At 38.3% G+C, this 11155-nt stretch overlaps 1 pseudogene; it reads left to right on the top strand.

Moving 5' to 3' along the window:
• Positions 1-336: 336 nt before the first annotated feature.
• On the top strand, positions 337-10149 carry LOC124864955 (annotated as a pseudogene).
• The last annotated feature ends 1006 nt before the right edge of the window (positions 10150-11155 follow it).

The raw sequence follows: 11155 nt of genomic DNA, 5'->3' as shown, positions 1-11155 counted from the left end.
TTAGAGTATTTTTTTAAAGACACTGCATAGTGCTGTTTACCTGGAAGACTGGCTCAATGACCTCCCTGTAGGTCAACTTCATTAGGGAGGGCAAGAAGCTCCAGGAGCTTCTGGAGAAGTGTGGAAACAGATACCATGTTCTCAACCCTGATCGTTCTGAAGATCCTGTTAAAGTCAAGGATGTGTTCCAAAAAATTATTGACATAGTAAAACAACGCAAAGGATGCTTCACAACTGAAGCCTAACAAAGGTTTCAGAAACTGCCTTGATCAACAAAATCACACATTTGCAGAAGAGTAGAGGAACAGAGGAGAGGAGGAGCTGATAGAGCGAATGATGAAAGCTTTAGCAAAGAAACCAGAGCAACCAAGAGTGCCATCAACAAATGAGGGTAATATATTTAGCTTAAAATGGACATCAAACTACGACTGCAAGAATCTAAGTAAATAACAAAATAAATGAAGGTATTCACTTTTTCTTTAAAGCCTGTCCTGAAGGATTATGAACAGAAACTGTTCTTGAACCCTCTGGTTTTGGACCAGATGGTCCTGTTCTACTCACCTGATGGCAGAAGCATGAATTAATTAATAATAATTACAGCGGGTTTACTTGAATTTATTTACAGGTCCTTCTCAAAATATTAGCATATTGTGATAAAGTTAATTATTTTCTATAATGTCATGATGAAAATTTAACATTCATATATTTTAGATTCATTGCACACTAACTGAAATATTTCAGGTCTTTTATTGTCTTAATACGGATGATTTTGGCATACAGCTCATGAAAACCCAAAATTCCTATCTCACAAAATTAGCATATTTCATCCGACCAATAAAAGAAAAGTGTTTTTAATACAAAAAACGTCAACCTTCAAATAATCATGTACAGTTATGCACTCAATACTTGGTTGGGAATCCTTTTGCAGAAATGACTGCTTCAATGCGGCGTGGCATGGAGGCAATCAGCCTGTGGCACTGCTGAGGTCTTATGGAGGCCCAGGATGCTTCGATAGCGGCCTTTAGCTCATCCAGAGTGTTGGGTCTTGAGTCTCTCAACGTTCTCTTCACAATATCCCACAGATTCTCTATGGGGTTCAGGTCAGGAGAGTTGGCAGGCCAATTGAGCACAGTGATACCATGGTCAGTAAACCATTTACCAGTGGTTTTGACACTGTGAGCAGGTGCCAGGTCGTGGTGAAAAATGAAATCTTCATCTCCATAAAGCTTTTCAGCAGATGGAAGCATGAAGTGCTCCAAAATCTCCTGATAGCTAGCTGCATTGACCCTGCCCTTGATAAAACACAGTGGACCAACACCAGCAGCTGACACGGCACCCCAGACCATCACTGACTGTGGGTACTTGACACTGGACTTCTGGCATTTTGGCATTTCCTTCTCCTCAGTCTTCCTCCAGACTCTGGCACCTTGATTTCCGAATGACATGCAGAATTTGCTTTCATCCGAAAAAAATACTTTGGACCACTGAGCAACAGTCCAGTGCTGCTTCTCTGTAGCCCAGGTCTGGGGAATGCGACACCTGTAGTCCATTTCCTGTACACGCCTGTGCACGGTGGCTCTGGATGTTTCTACTCCAGACTCAGTCCACTGCTTCCGCAGGTCCCCCAAGGTCTGGAATCGGCCCTTCTCCACAATCTTCCTCAGGATCCGGTCACCTCTTCTCGTTGTGCAGCGTTTTCTGCTACACTTTTTCCTTCCCACAGACTTCCCACTGAGGTGCCTTGATACAGCACTCTGGGAACAGCCTATTTGTTCAGAAATTTCTTTCTGTGTCTTACCCTCTTGCTTGAGGGTGTCAATAGTGGCCTTCTGGACAGCAGTCAGGTCGTCAGTCTTACCCATGATTGGGGTTTTGAGTGATGAACCAGGCTGGGAGTTTTAAAGGCCTCAGGAATCTTTTGCAGGTGTTTAGAGTTAACTCGTTGATTCAGATGATTAGGTTCATAGCTCGTTTAGAGACCCTTTTAATGATATGCTAATTTTGTGAGATAGGAATTTTGGGTTTTCATGAGCTGTATGCCAAAATCATCCGTATTAAGACAATAAAATACCTGAAATATTTCAGTTAGTGTGCAATGAATCTAAAATATATGAATGTTAAATTTTCATCATGACATTATGGAAAATAATGAACTTTATCACAATATGCTAATATTTTGAGAAGGACCTGTACTTCTTGTAACCCCAATAAACGTATGGGTACTCAAGTCGTGCAGCAGATGGCGCTTTCTACCAACCAACTATCATCCCTCAACAACATTCACTTCTGCAGGATTTACTTTCATTTACGTTTTGTGAGAACAGACAACAAGCAGAGACATCAGCAGAGAGAAGGTAATGAAATGCCTGCTTAGGTTGATATTTTCAACTCAGGTCAGTGATCTTTTTGTAAAACTTTCCCTAAACTTCATGCCGTCTTGAATTTTGCTTTTGTAAACTCTTATTTTACTTGCTGAAAATGTTGAATTCAGGAGCTTTGATTTTATACGGAAGATGGGAGTTGGACAAAATGGCTCCAGTGGCTTTTCTAGTTTTTATGATGAAAGTTTTTTGTTTTGTGTGAATGTTATTTTTAATTATTACATTGTATTGGTATTTCAATGGAAATCTTCTGTTGGATTAGAAAGGTGTTTGAAAACTGTATGCAAATAATTCCTTATCTCTAATAACAGCTCAAAGCCACCCTGCTGCAGAGTTGAGGATTGTATTGATAGGAGGGAGATTTAATGATGGTCTCAGTGGTAGAAGCTCAGCTGGGAACATCATTCTGGGTCAAGATGTTTTTGACACCAGAAGAAGAACAGCTCAGAGTGAAGCGAAGCAGCAGGAAGTACTTGGAAGATGAGTTACAGTAGTTGATACTCCAGGCTGGTGGTGGGCTTATCCAAGAGAAGACACTCCAGAACTGGATCAGATAAAAATACAGAACAGTGTCCATCTGTGTCCTCCAGGACCTCATGTGTTTCTTCTGGTCATTCCTGTTGATTTTTATTTATCCAAATCATCACTAAAGGAGCACCTGGAACTTTTTAATCCAGATGTTTTTAGTCACACCATTGTGATGTTCACTGCAGTTGCTCCATGTAGTGATGAAACAATAGAATCTAAAATCAGAAGATGTTCAACCCTGCAGTGGATTCTTCAACAATGTGGAAACAGAAAACATGTTCTCAACATCAGGAACAGAGACAATGAAAATCAAGTCAAGATGCTTTTAGAGAAAATTGAGACCATGGTTAAAAACAATGGAGGCAGACACGGTTCTGTTGATATTTCTCATGGAAATGCTCTGAGAGAGAAATTAAAAGTTTTGGTTGAAAAAGCCTCCAAAAGGTTTGGTGACGTACAGAAACAAAGAAGACAACTGAAGATACAGATTGAAGGTAATTCAAGTTTTTTTTCTATTAGTCTGAAGTGCTCTATATGAATAGAAGAAAATGCACATGCTACATACAGGTCCTTCTCAAAATATTAGCATATTGTGATAAAGTTCATTATTTTCCATAATGTCATGATGAAAATTTAACATTCATATATTTTAGATTCATTGCACACTAACTGAAATATTTCAGGTCTTTTATTGTCTTAATACGGATGATTTTGGCATACAGCTCATGAAAACCCAAAATTCCTATCTCACAAAATTAGCATATCATTAAAAGGGTCTCTAAACGAGCTATGAACCTAATCATCTGAATCAACAAGTTAACTCTAAACACCTGCAAAAGATTCCTGAGGCCTTTAAAACTCCCAGCCTGGTTCATCACTCAAAACCCCAATCATGGGTAAGACTGCCGACCTGACTGCTGTCCAGAAGGCCACTATTGACACCCTCAAGCAAGAGGGTAAGACACAGAAAGAAATTTCTGAACGAATAGGTTGTTCCCAGAGTGCTGTATCAAGGCACCTCAGTGGGAAGTCTGTGGGAAGGAAAAAGTGTGGCAGAAAACGCTGCACAACGAGAAGAGGTGACCGGACCCTGAGGAAGATTGTGGAGAAGGGCCGATTCCAGACCTTGGGGGACCTGCGGAAGCAGTGGACTGAGTCTGGAGTAGAAACATCCAGAGCCACCGTGCACAGGCGTGTGCAGGAAATGGGCTACAGGTGCCGCATTCCCCAGACCTGGGCTACAGAGAAGCAGCACTGGACTGTTGCTCAGTGGTCCAAAGTACTTTTTTCGGATGAAAGCAAATTCTGCATGTCATTCAGAAATCAAGGTGCCAGAGTCTGGAGGAAGACTGGGGAGAAGGAAATGCCAAAATGCCAGAAGTCCAGTGTCAAGTACCCACAGTCAGTGATGGTCTGGGGTGCCGTGTCAGCTGCTGGTGTTGGTCCACTGTGTTTTATCAAGGGCAGGGTCAATGCAGCTAGCTATCAGGAGATTTTGGAGCACTTCATGCTTCCATCTGCTGAAAAGCTTTATGGAGATGAAGATTTCATTTTTCAGCATGACCTGGCACCTGCTCACAGTGCCAAAACCACTGGTAAATGGTTTACTGACCATGGTATCACTGTGCTCAATTGGCCTGCCAACTCTCCTGACCTGAACCCCATAGAGAATCTGTGGGATATTGTGAAGAGAACGTTGAGAGACTCAAGACCCAACACTCTGGATGAGCTAAAGGCCGCTATCGAAGCATCCTGGGCCTCCATAAGACCTCAGCAGTGCCACAGGCTGATTGCCTCCATGCCACGCCGCATTGAAGCAGTCATTTCTGCCAAAGGATTCCCGACCAAGTATTGAGTGCATAACTGTACATGATTATTTGAAGGTTGACGTTTTTTGTATTAAAAACACTTTTCTTTTATTGGTCGGATGAAATATGCTAATTTTGTGAGATAGGAATTTTGGGTTTTCATGAGCTGTATGCCAAAATCATCCGTATTAAGACAATAAAAGACCTGAAATATTTCAGTTAGTGTGCAATGAATCTAAAATATATGAATGTTAAATTTTCATCATTACATTATGGAAAATAATGAACTTTATCACAATATGCTAATATTTTGAGAAGGAATATTTTGTAAATGAATTAACACTTTTGGAAAATGTTTATTGTCTGTAAATAAAATAAAACAAAAACCACAAAAATCATTTTAAAACCATCTTAAAAATTTTCTCATACAACCACCAATAATTAATAGCTGTTATTGCTTTGACAAATGTTTGGATAGACACATAGATTATTTTTTGTTATTTGAGTTACAATATTCTTTAAAATAAAAATGTATTTCTTTGTTTTGATGGTTTAGGAGAAAAAATACCTCCTAACCATTTGAGAATAGTGATGATTGGTTGTTCATTGGCTGGCAAGAGCTCAACAGGAAACACCATTGTAGGAAAACATTTATTTGGTGTTAAAAAAATGGATCAACTAACACCAACACACAGTGAAATAAGCCACAGTGTGGTTGAAGGAAGGCGGCTCACGGTGGTAGATTCTCCTGGATGGTACCTCATCCACACCCTTCAGGACACCAATGAGATGGACAAACTGGAAATAAGGAACAGTGTGTATCTGTGTCCTCCAGGACCCCATGCTGTGCTGCTGGTTATTCCTCTAGCAATCAACATTGATGCATCATACCTAAACGGTGTCCAGCAACACATGAGTCTGTTTAGAGAAGACGTCTGGAAACACACACTTGTTCTGTTCACCAGAGGAGACTGGTTAGGAGTGAAGACTGTGGAGGAGCGGATAGAGAGTGAAGAAGGTCTGCAGTGGATAGTGAACAAGTGTGGGAACAGGTATCATGTCCTGAACAACACGGATCACAGTGATGCGACTCAGGTACATGAGCTCCTTGAGAAGATTGAAGAGATGTGGGCAGGAAATGAAGATCCTTATTATGAAGTGGACCTGGACCGAACTGCACAGATAGAAGTCAAGAAAGAGGCTGAAGACAAGATGGCCAGAAGATTGAAGAAGATCAATGAGAGACAGTAAAGAGTGTTGAAAGAGGTACTGGGAGGTAAGCAATAAATATAACTTATTTTACGATATAGTGATGTAACAATGTTTTAGAAATAACTGCTTTTTTTGGTTTGTTTTACAGGTGAGAGACAGCCAGTCTCTGACATCAGGATTATTCTTGTTGGCCAGAAATGTTCAGGAAAAAGTTCAGCAGGAAATCAGATTCTCTTTAAGCATAGATTTAACATAACGTTTGGCAGAGCTATGTTAATGAACTTGAAAAAGATAAACCAACATGCTCATTAAGCAAAAGCATTTAATTCAGTCTAACATCCAGACTTGAGGTTTCCTTTGAGTAAAGTATGTCCCTATATACATTACTGGTCAAAGGTTTCAGAAAGCCTTTCTTATTTAATGGTTTTCTTTATGTTTATGACTATTTACACTGTATGTAGATTCTCAATGAAGGCATCAAAACAGTGAATGAACACATATGGAATTATGTAGCAAACCAAAAATTGTAAAATAAGTTTATATATACTATATTTTAGATTCCTCAAAGTAGCCACCCTTTGCTGTAATGACTGAAATAATAACCTCTGGCCGTCACTTAATGAACGTCTGGGAAGTTCTTTCAAGACTCAAAACCATTTCAGGTGACCTCCTCATGAAGCTTATGGAGGGAATGCCAAGAGCAGTCATCAAAGCACATGGTGGCTGTTTGTAATAATCTAAAATATAAAAATGTTTAGAGTTATCTTACACTTTTTGTTCACTACATAATTCCATGTGTGTTCATTCACCAGTAGTGTGTGTGTGTGTGTATATATGTATATATATATATATATATATATCTTTTACTGTATTATTTCAGAACTACCAAGATGAAAGAGGTACCAGAACATGTGTAAAACATGAAGGAAACTTTAATGGAGTAAAGGTCTCAGTTGTTGAAACACCAGGTTGGTTCACAGACCCAACACCACCAGACTGGATCAAAGATGAAGTTCTCCACAGTGTCTCTATGTGTCCTCCAGGACCTCATGTTTTTCTCCTGGTTGTTCCGATCTCCAGAGCTTTCACAGAGAAAGATCTCAGAGCTCTGGTGGAGGTCTTGAAACCATTAACAGAGAGAGTGTGGAGACACTGCATGGTGCTGTTTACCTGGGGAGACTGGCTCAATGACCTCCCTGTAGAGAACTACATTGCCAGAGAGGGCAAGGAGCTCCAGGAGCTTCTGGAGAAGTGTGGAAACAGATACCATGTTCTAAACCCCTACATTTCCGATGGTCCTGTTGAAGTCAAAGAGCTGTTCCAAAAAATTATTGACATGGTAAAACTAAACAAAGGATGTTTCACAACTGAAGTAAAAAGAAAATCGTTTGAGATTTCTTCTTGGCTGGGAAAGAAACACATGCTGACAGAAGATGAGTGGAGTAGACGTGAGCAGGACCTGATAGAGAGAATGTTGAAGGCTTTATCGAAAGAACCAGAGGAACCAGCAGTACCTTCTGAGAAAATGGCACATAGCATGGATGATCATCACATTCCAGACAGTAAGTTTAATTTGAGCAAATATTTAAACCACTATTCATATGTATTCATATGTATTTTACTGCAGACGACTTTTCATGCAACAGTCAATCAGATTTTATTTAGCAAGAAGAATCAAGCATGCAAACAGCCAACAATGAAAATGTGGAACTAAACTACTATCTTCTGTTTCAGTGAGCGGAGATGTTGCCTCAGAATATGGGAGCCTTTCAGAGTTCAGGAATCAGCGAGCACATGACAACGTTGCTGAATGGTTGAGCAGGAGAGTGAGAGAGTCTGAGATCAGCTCTGGGATTGGCAGCATTTGTTCTTCAAGCACTTATATGGAAAATATTGATGAAAGTCCCATAATGGCAGCAAAACAACCAGCAAATAGTTCTGTCTCTGAAACGATCCCCTGAAATTTTTCTCAGACATCACAAAGATTCAACTTTTCTGACAGGTTTAACCTTTGTTCAAACATTTGAAGGCCAAACATATAATTAAAAAAACTTCAACAAACAAAATAAAATAATAACTACAGTTACACTAAAAACCTACATGTTGGACTGACCCGTAGATTTTCACTTTTAGCTATAGATAAATGTGCTGATATTTAAACATTCAGGAATACACTTCTCATTAGGACTGAACCTCTCTTGCCTGTGGTGGATCGTAAATGTATTTCAATACATTCCCTCCTAACAGTTACCACTGGCATGTGTGGAGATAAAGTGAAGTCCATCAACCAGAGGTTTTTAGTCACCTTTAAGTCCGAGCAAACTTCTGATCTTTGTAATTCACACTTTACTGTCTCTGCTCCGTTTAGAAGTTAATTACTGCAGCATTCATCTCAAGGTGCATGGTTACTTTCACATAATCAATAACGTAAGATGTTTTTCTTAGTCTTCAAAGATGTTCATGGGTACTAAGTGAAAGAAATGTTGTAATGAGATGCTGTATCTTTGTGTTGAACATTTCTGCTTCACCGCCTCTCCAAAATGTTCTCGTCACCAGCAGTACCTTGTTAGACTTGTTTCTTGGTCAGGCAGCAGAAGCTGTTCACTCAACTTTTTTTTTCTGTTATTGTTAACAAAAACAAACTGGTCTTCTTCTGATAAAACATGACATGTCTATAAACCTTTTAAGTTTTAGATGTAGAGGTGGTTTCAGAGAAGAACCTCTTGAAAATTGGAGGGTATTGAAAAGAAGAGATTAAGTAAACAACTTTAAAAACATGTTTATGGGGATTTTTCAAATGAAATTTATACTAGAAAATATAAAGCATAGTACATTGACAAATACTGATATTAAACTTGGGGATTGTCTGAAAGTGATGTGACAAACAGATATTTGAATTTAAAAGGGATTTTATTCATTTATATGTGTTATACATTACAACTAGGTTTTAATAACTGGCAGGATTGTTCTTGTTGGACAAAAATGTTCTGAATAGAGTGAAGCTGGAAATCTGTTCCTTTTTAATAAAATATTCCGCCTCAGTTTGAATCTAAGTTGGTTGAAGAAGGTAACCTTGTATTTTGCCTGCAGATCAATATTTTACATGTCAACTCTGTGAGGGATGCCATGTTTGAGGTGTCAGAGATTTCACAGAAAAAGATCTCTGAGCTGTCCAGACACATCCTCGAGAAACATAGGCCACCAAAACCAAGGGGGCAGCAGACATGTATGTCTAAAGTACATTAAAATTGGGGTTGTGGCTGGGGTCTGAGAGACACCCATGCTTGCTGACAGTGGAGTCTCCTTCAGCCCAAGCCCAAATGTTTGGCAGGATAGAGTCACCACAGAGGGGACCCCAAACCCATGTTCTGTAAAGTATGTCCAGGGTTTCTGCAGTTTCAGTAAGTTATATTTAGGAACTTTAAGGACTCTTTTAAGACCATTATAAATAAAATTTTAGACCTATAACAATTATACAAAATAATGCACCTTAATACCTGGCTTATTTAATAGCGTATGTGTAACTTATTTGAAAATTTAGGCAATTTTTAAAAACAATGTTATCCACTAAATTTGGTATTTTGCCGTTCTGACAAGTAACTAAAGTTTTATTTCACAATTAAAACCGTAAACAATAAACTTTATAACTGTCATATTGATGGGTTTTAGTCAACTACAAAAATCACACATTTCAAGCCAAACCCTAAATTATGCTTTTATCATAACGAAGGACCTGGTTGTAAATATCTAATCAGAATGTTTTGATTTTAATTTCTTCAAGAAAGGTTCTGAAAGTTCTGTAGTTTTGTCGAAGCATAACAGTGCCAAGATCTCATTCAGAACCAAAGCAGATAAGGTTAATGAAAACTGTAACTTAATAAAAAACAGTAAATATAATGAATAAAGAACAACATTTTAAAATAAGACCCTAGTATAAGGTAATTTAAGACATTTTACGGAAAATCTCAGCTTAATTAAGACTTTTTTAAGGCCTAAAATCTAAATGGTTAAGTTCTAGATCCTGCAGAAACCTTGATGACAAAGTTTTTATTTTCTGTCTTTTTAGGACCTTCAGAGTGTTGATGAAAAGTTTGGTGCCTTGGATAAGAGCCCTCGTCATAACCTGATAGTCTGCCTGACATAAAATAGTAATCACCCCGCTCCCTGTCATTTAATCTATGGCCTCCCATGTGCATGGTGATCAATAAAGCTAACCTGAGTGACGATCTCGAATCTTTTCCCTTGGTAAATACAATTTTTTTTTACTATGAAAACTAGCTCAATAAATTTTATTTTGAAAGTTTCTGCACCACATAAGTCAAGAAGTTTAGGAACTTCTGTAAATTTTAGAGAACACATTTTATCTTGTCAGCCTTTTTTATTTCTGCGATTCAAAAAGTCCTACAATAGCTCAAAAAAACTCTTCAGATGGTAAAAAAACGACTTAAATTACATTACCATTTCAACACAAACAGCTTGTCATCACACTGAGACAATCCTCATCATCCAATGCTTGAATGTTTTCTTTGAAACGTCTTCTCTTAAGACTACAACTTCTGAATAGAATTTGAATTTATTTGTTTGTGTTTGTTGTTAGGTTTTAGCAAATACCAAAAACTTTACATCATGACCTAAATTAATTTGCGATGCCAGTCCTTTATTGGGCCTTTGGAAAAACAATAAAAACATGATACAAGATTTGAGATGCACATACAACACAAAATAAAAACAAGAAACTCAATAAAAACAATCAGAACAATAATCAATCATATTACAATCAATAAAAGAGATCTTACAATCATTCATGACTACAAAGCGGTTCTTAAACTTTAACTTAAACTGATGCTTGTTGGAGTTCAGTTTTAGTCCTGCAGGACAGGAAATTCATGTTAACTCCTTGTACAGAGGATGCTGTTTCTTCCAGAGAGGTTTTACCTAAAGGCATCTTAAAACTCTTACTCAATGCTTTGTGCTGAACCTGTAGTTTTAAGAGGAACAAAAAGGTCACCAAGGAACCTAGGAACCTTATCGAGTAAAAACATTTAACAATCAGTTTAACATATAAAAATTTTATAAAATTATTAAAATCCATCGTGTTCAATTTTATGAGAACATGGCAGGGATGGGATCTAACAGGCTTGCCTTCCAGGAATTTAATCACCCGCTTCTAAATAAATTTAAGTGACTTAATAGTTGTTGGAGCTGCTTGTGAACAAGAGGTGCACA

This window comes from Girardinichthys multiradiatus, chromosome Y (assembly GCF_021462225.1).
Source record: "Girardinichthys multiradiatus isolate DD_20200921_A chromosome Y, DD_fGirMul_XY1, whole genome shotgun sequence".
Lineage (NCBI taxonomy): Eukaryota > Metazoa > Chordata > Actinopteri > Cyprinodontiformes > Goodeidae > Girardinichthys > Girardinichthys multiradiatus.
Note: the sequence above shows the minus strand (reverse complement) of the source record. Positions and strands in the feature narration are given on the sequence as shown.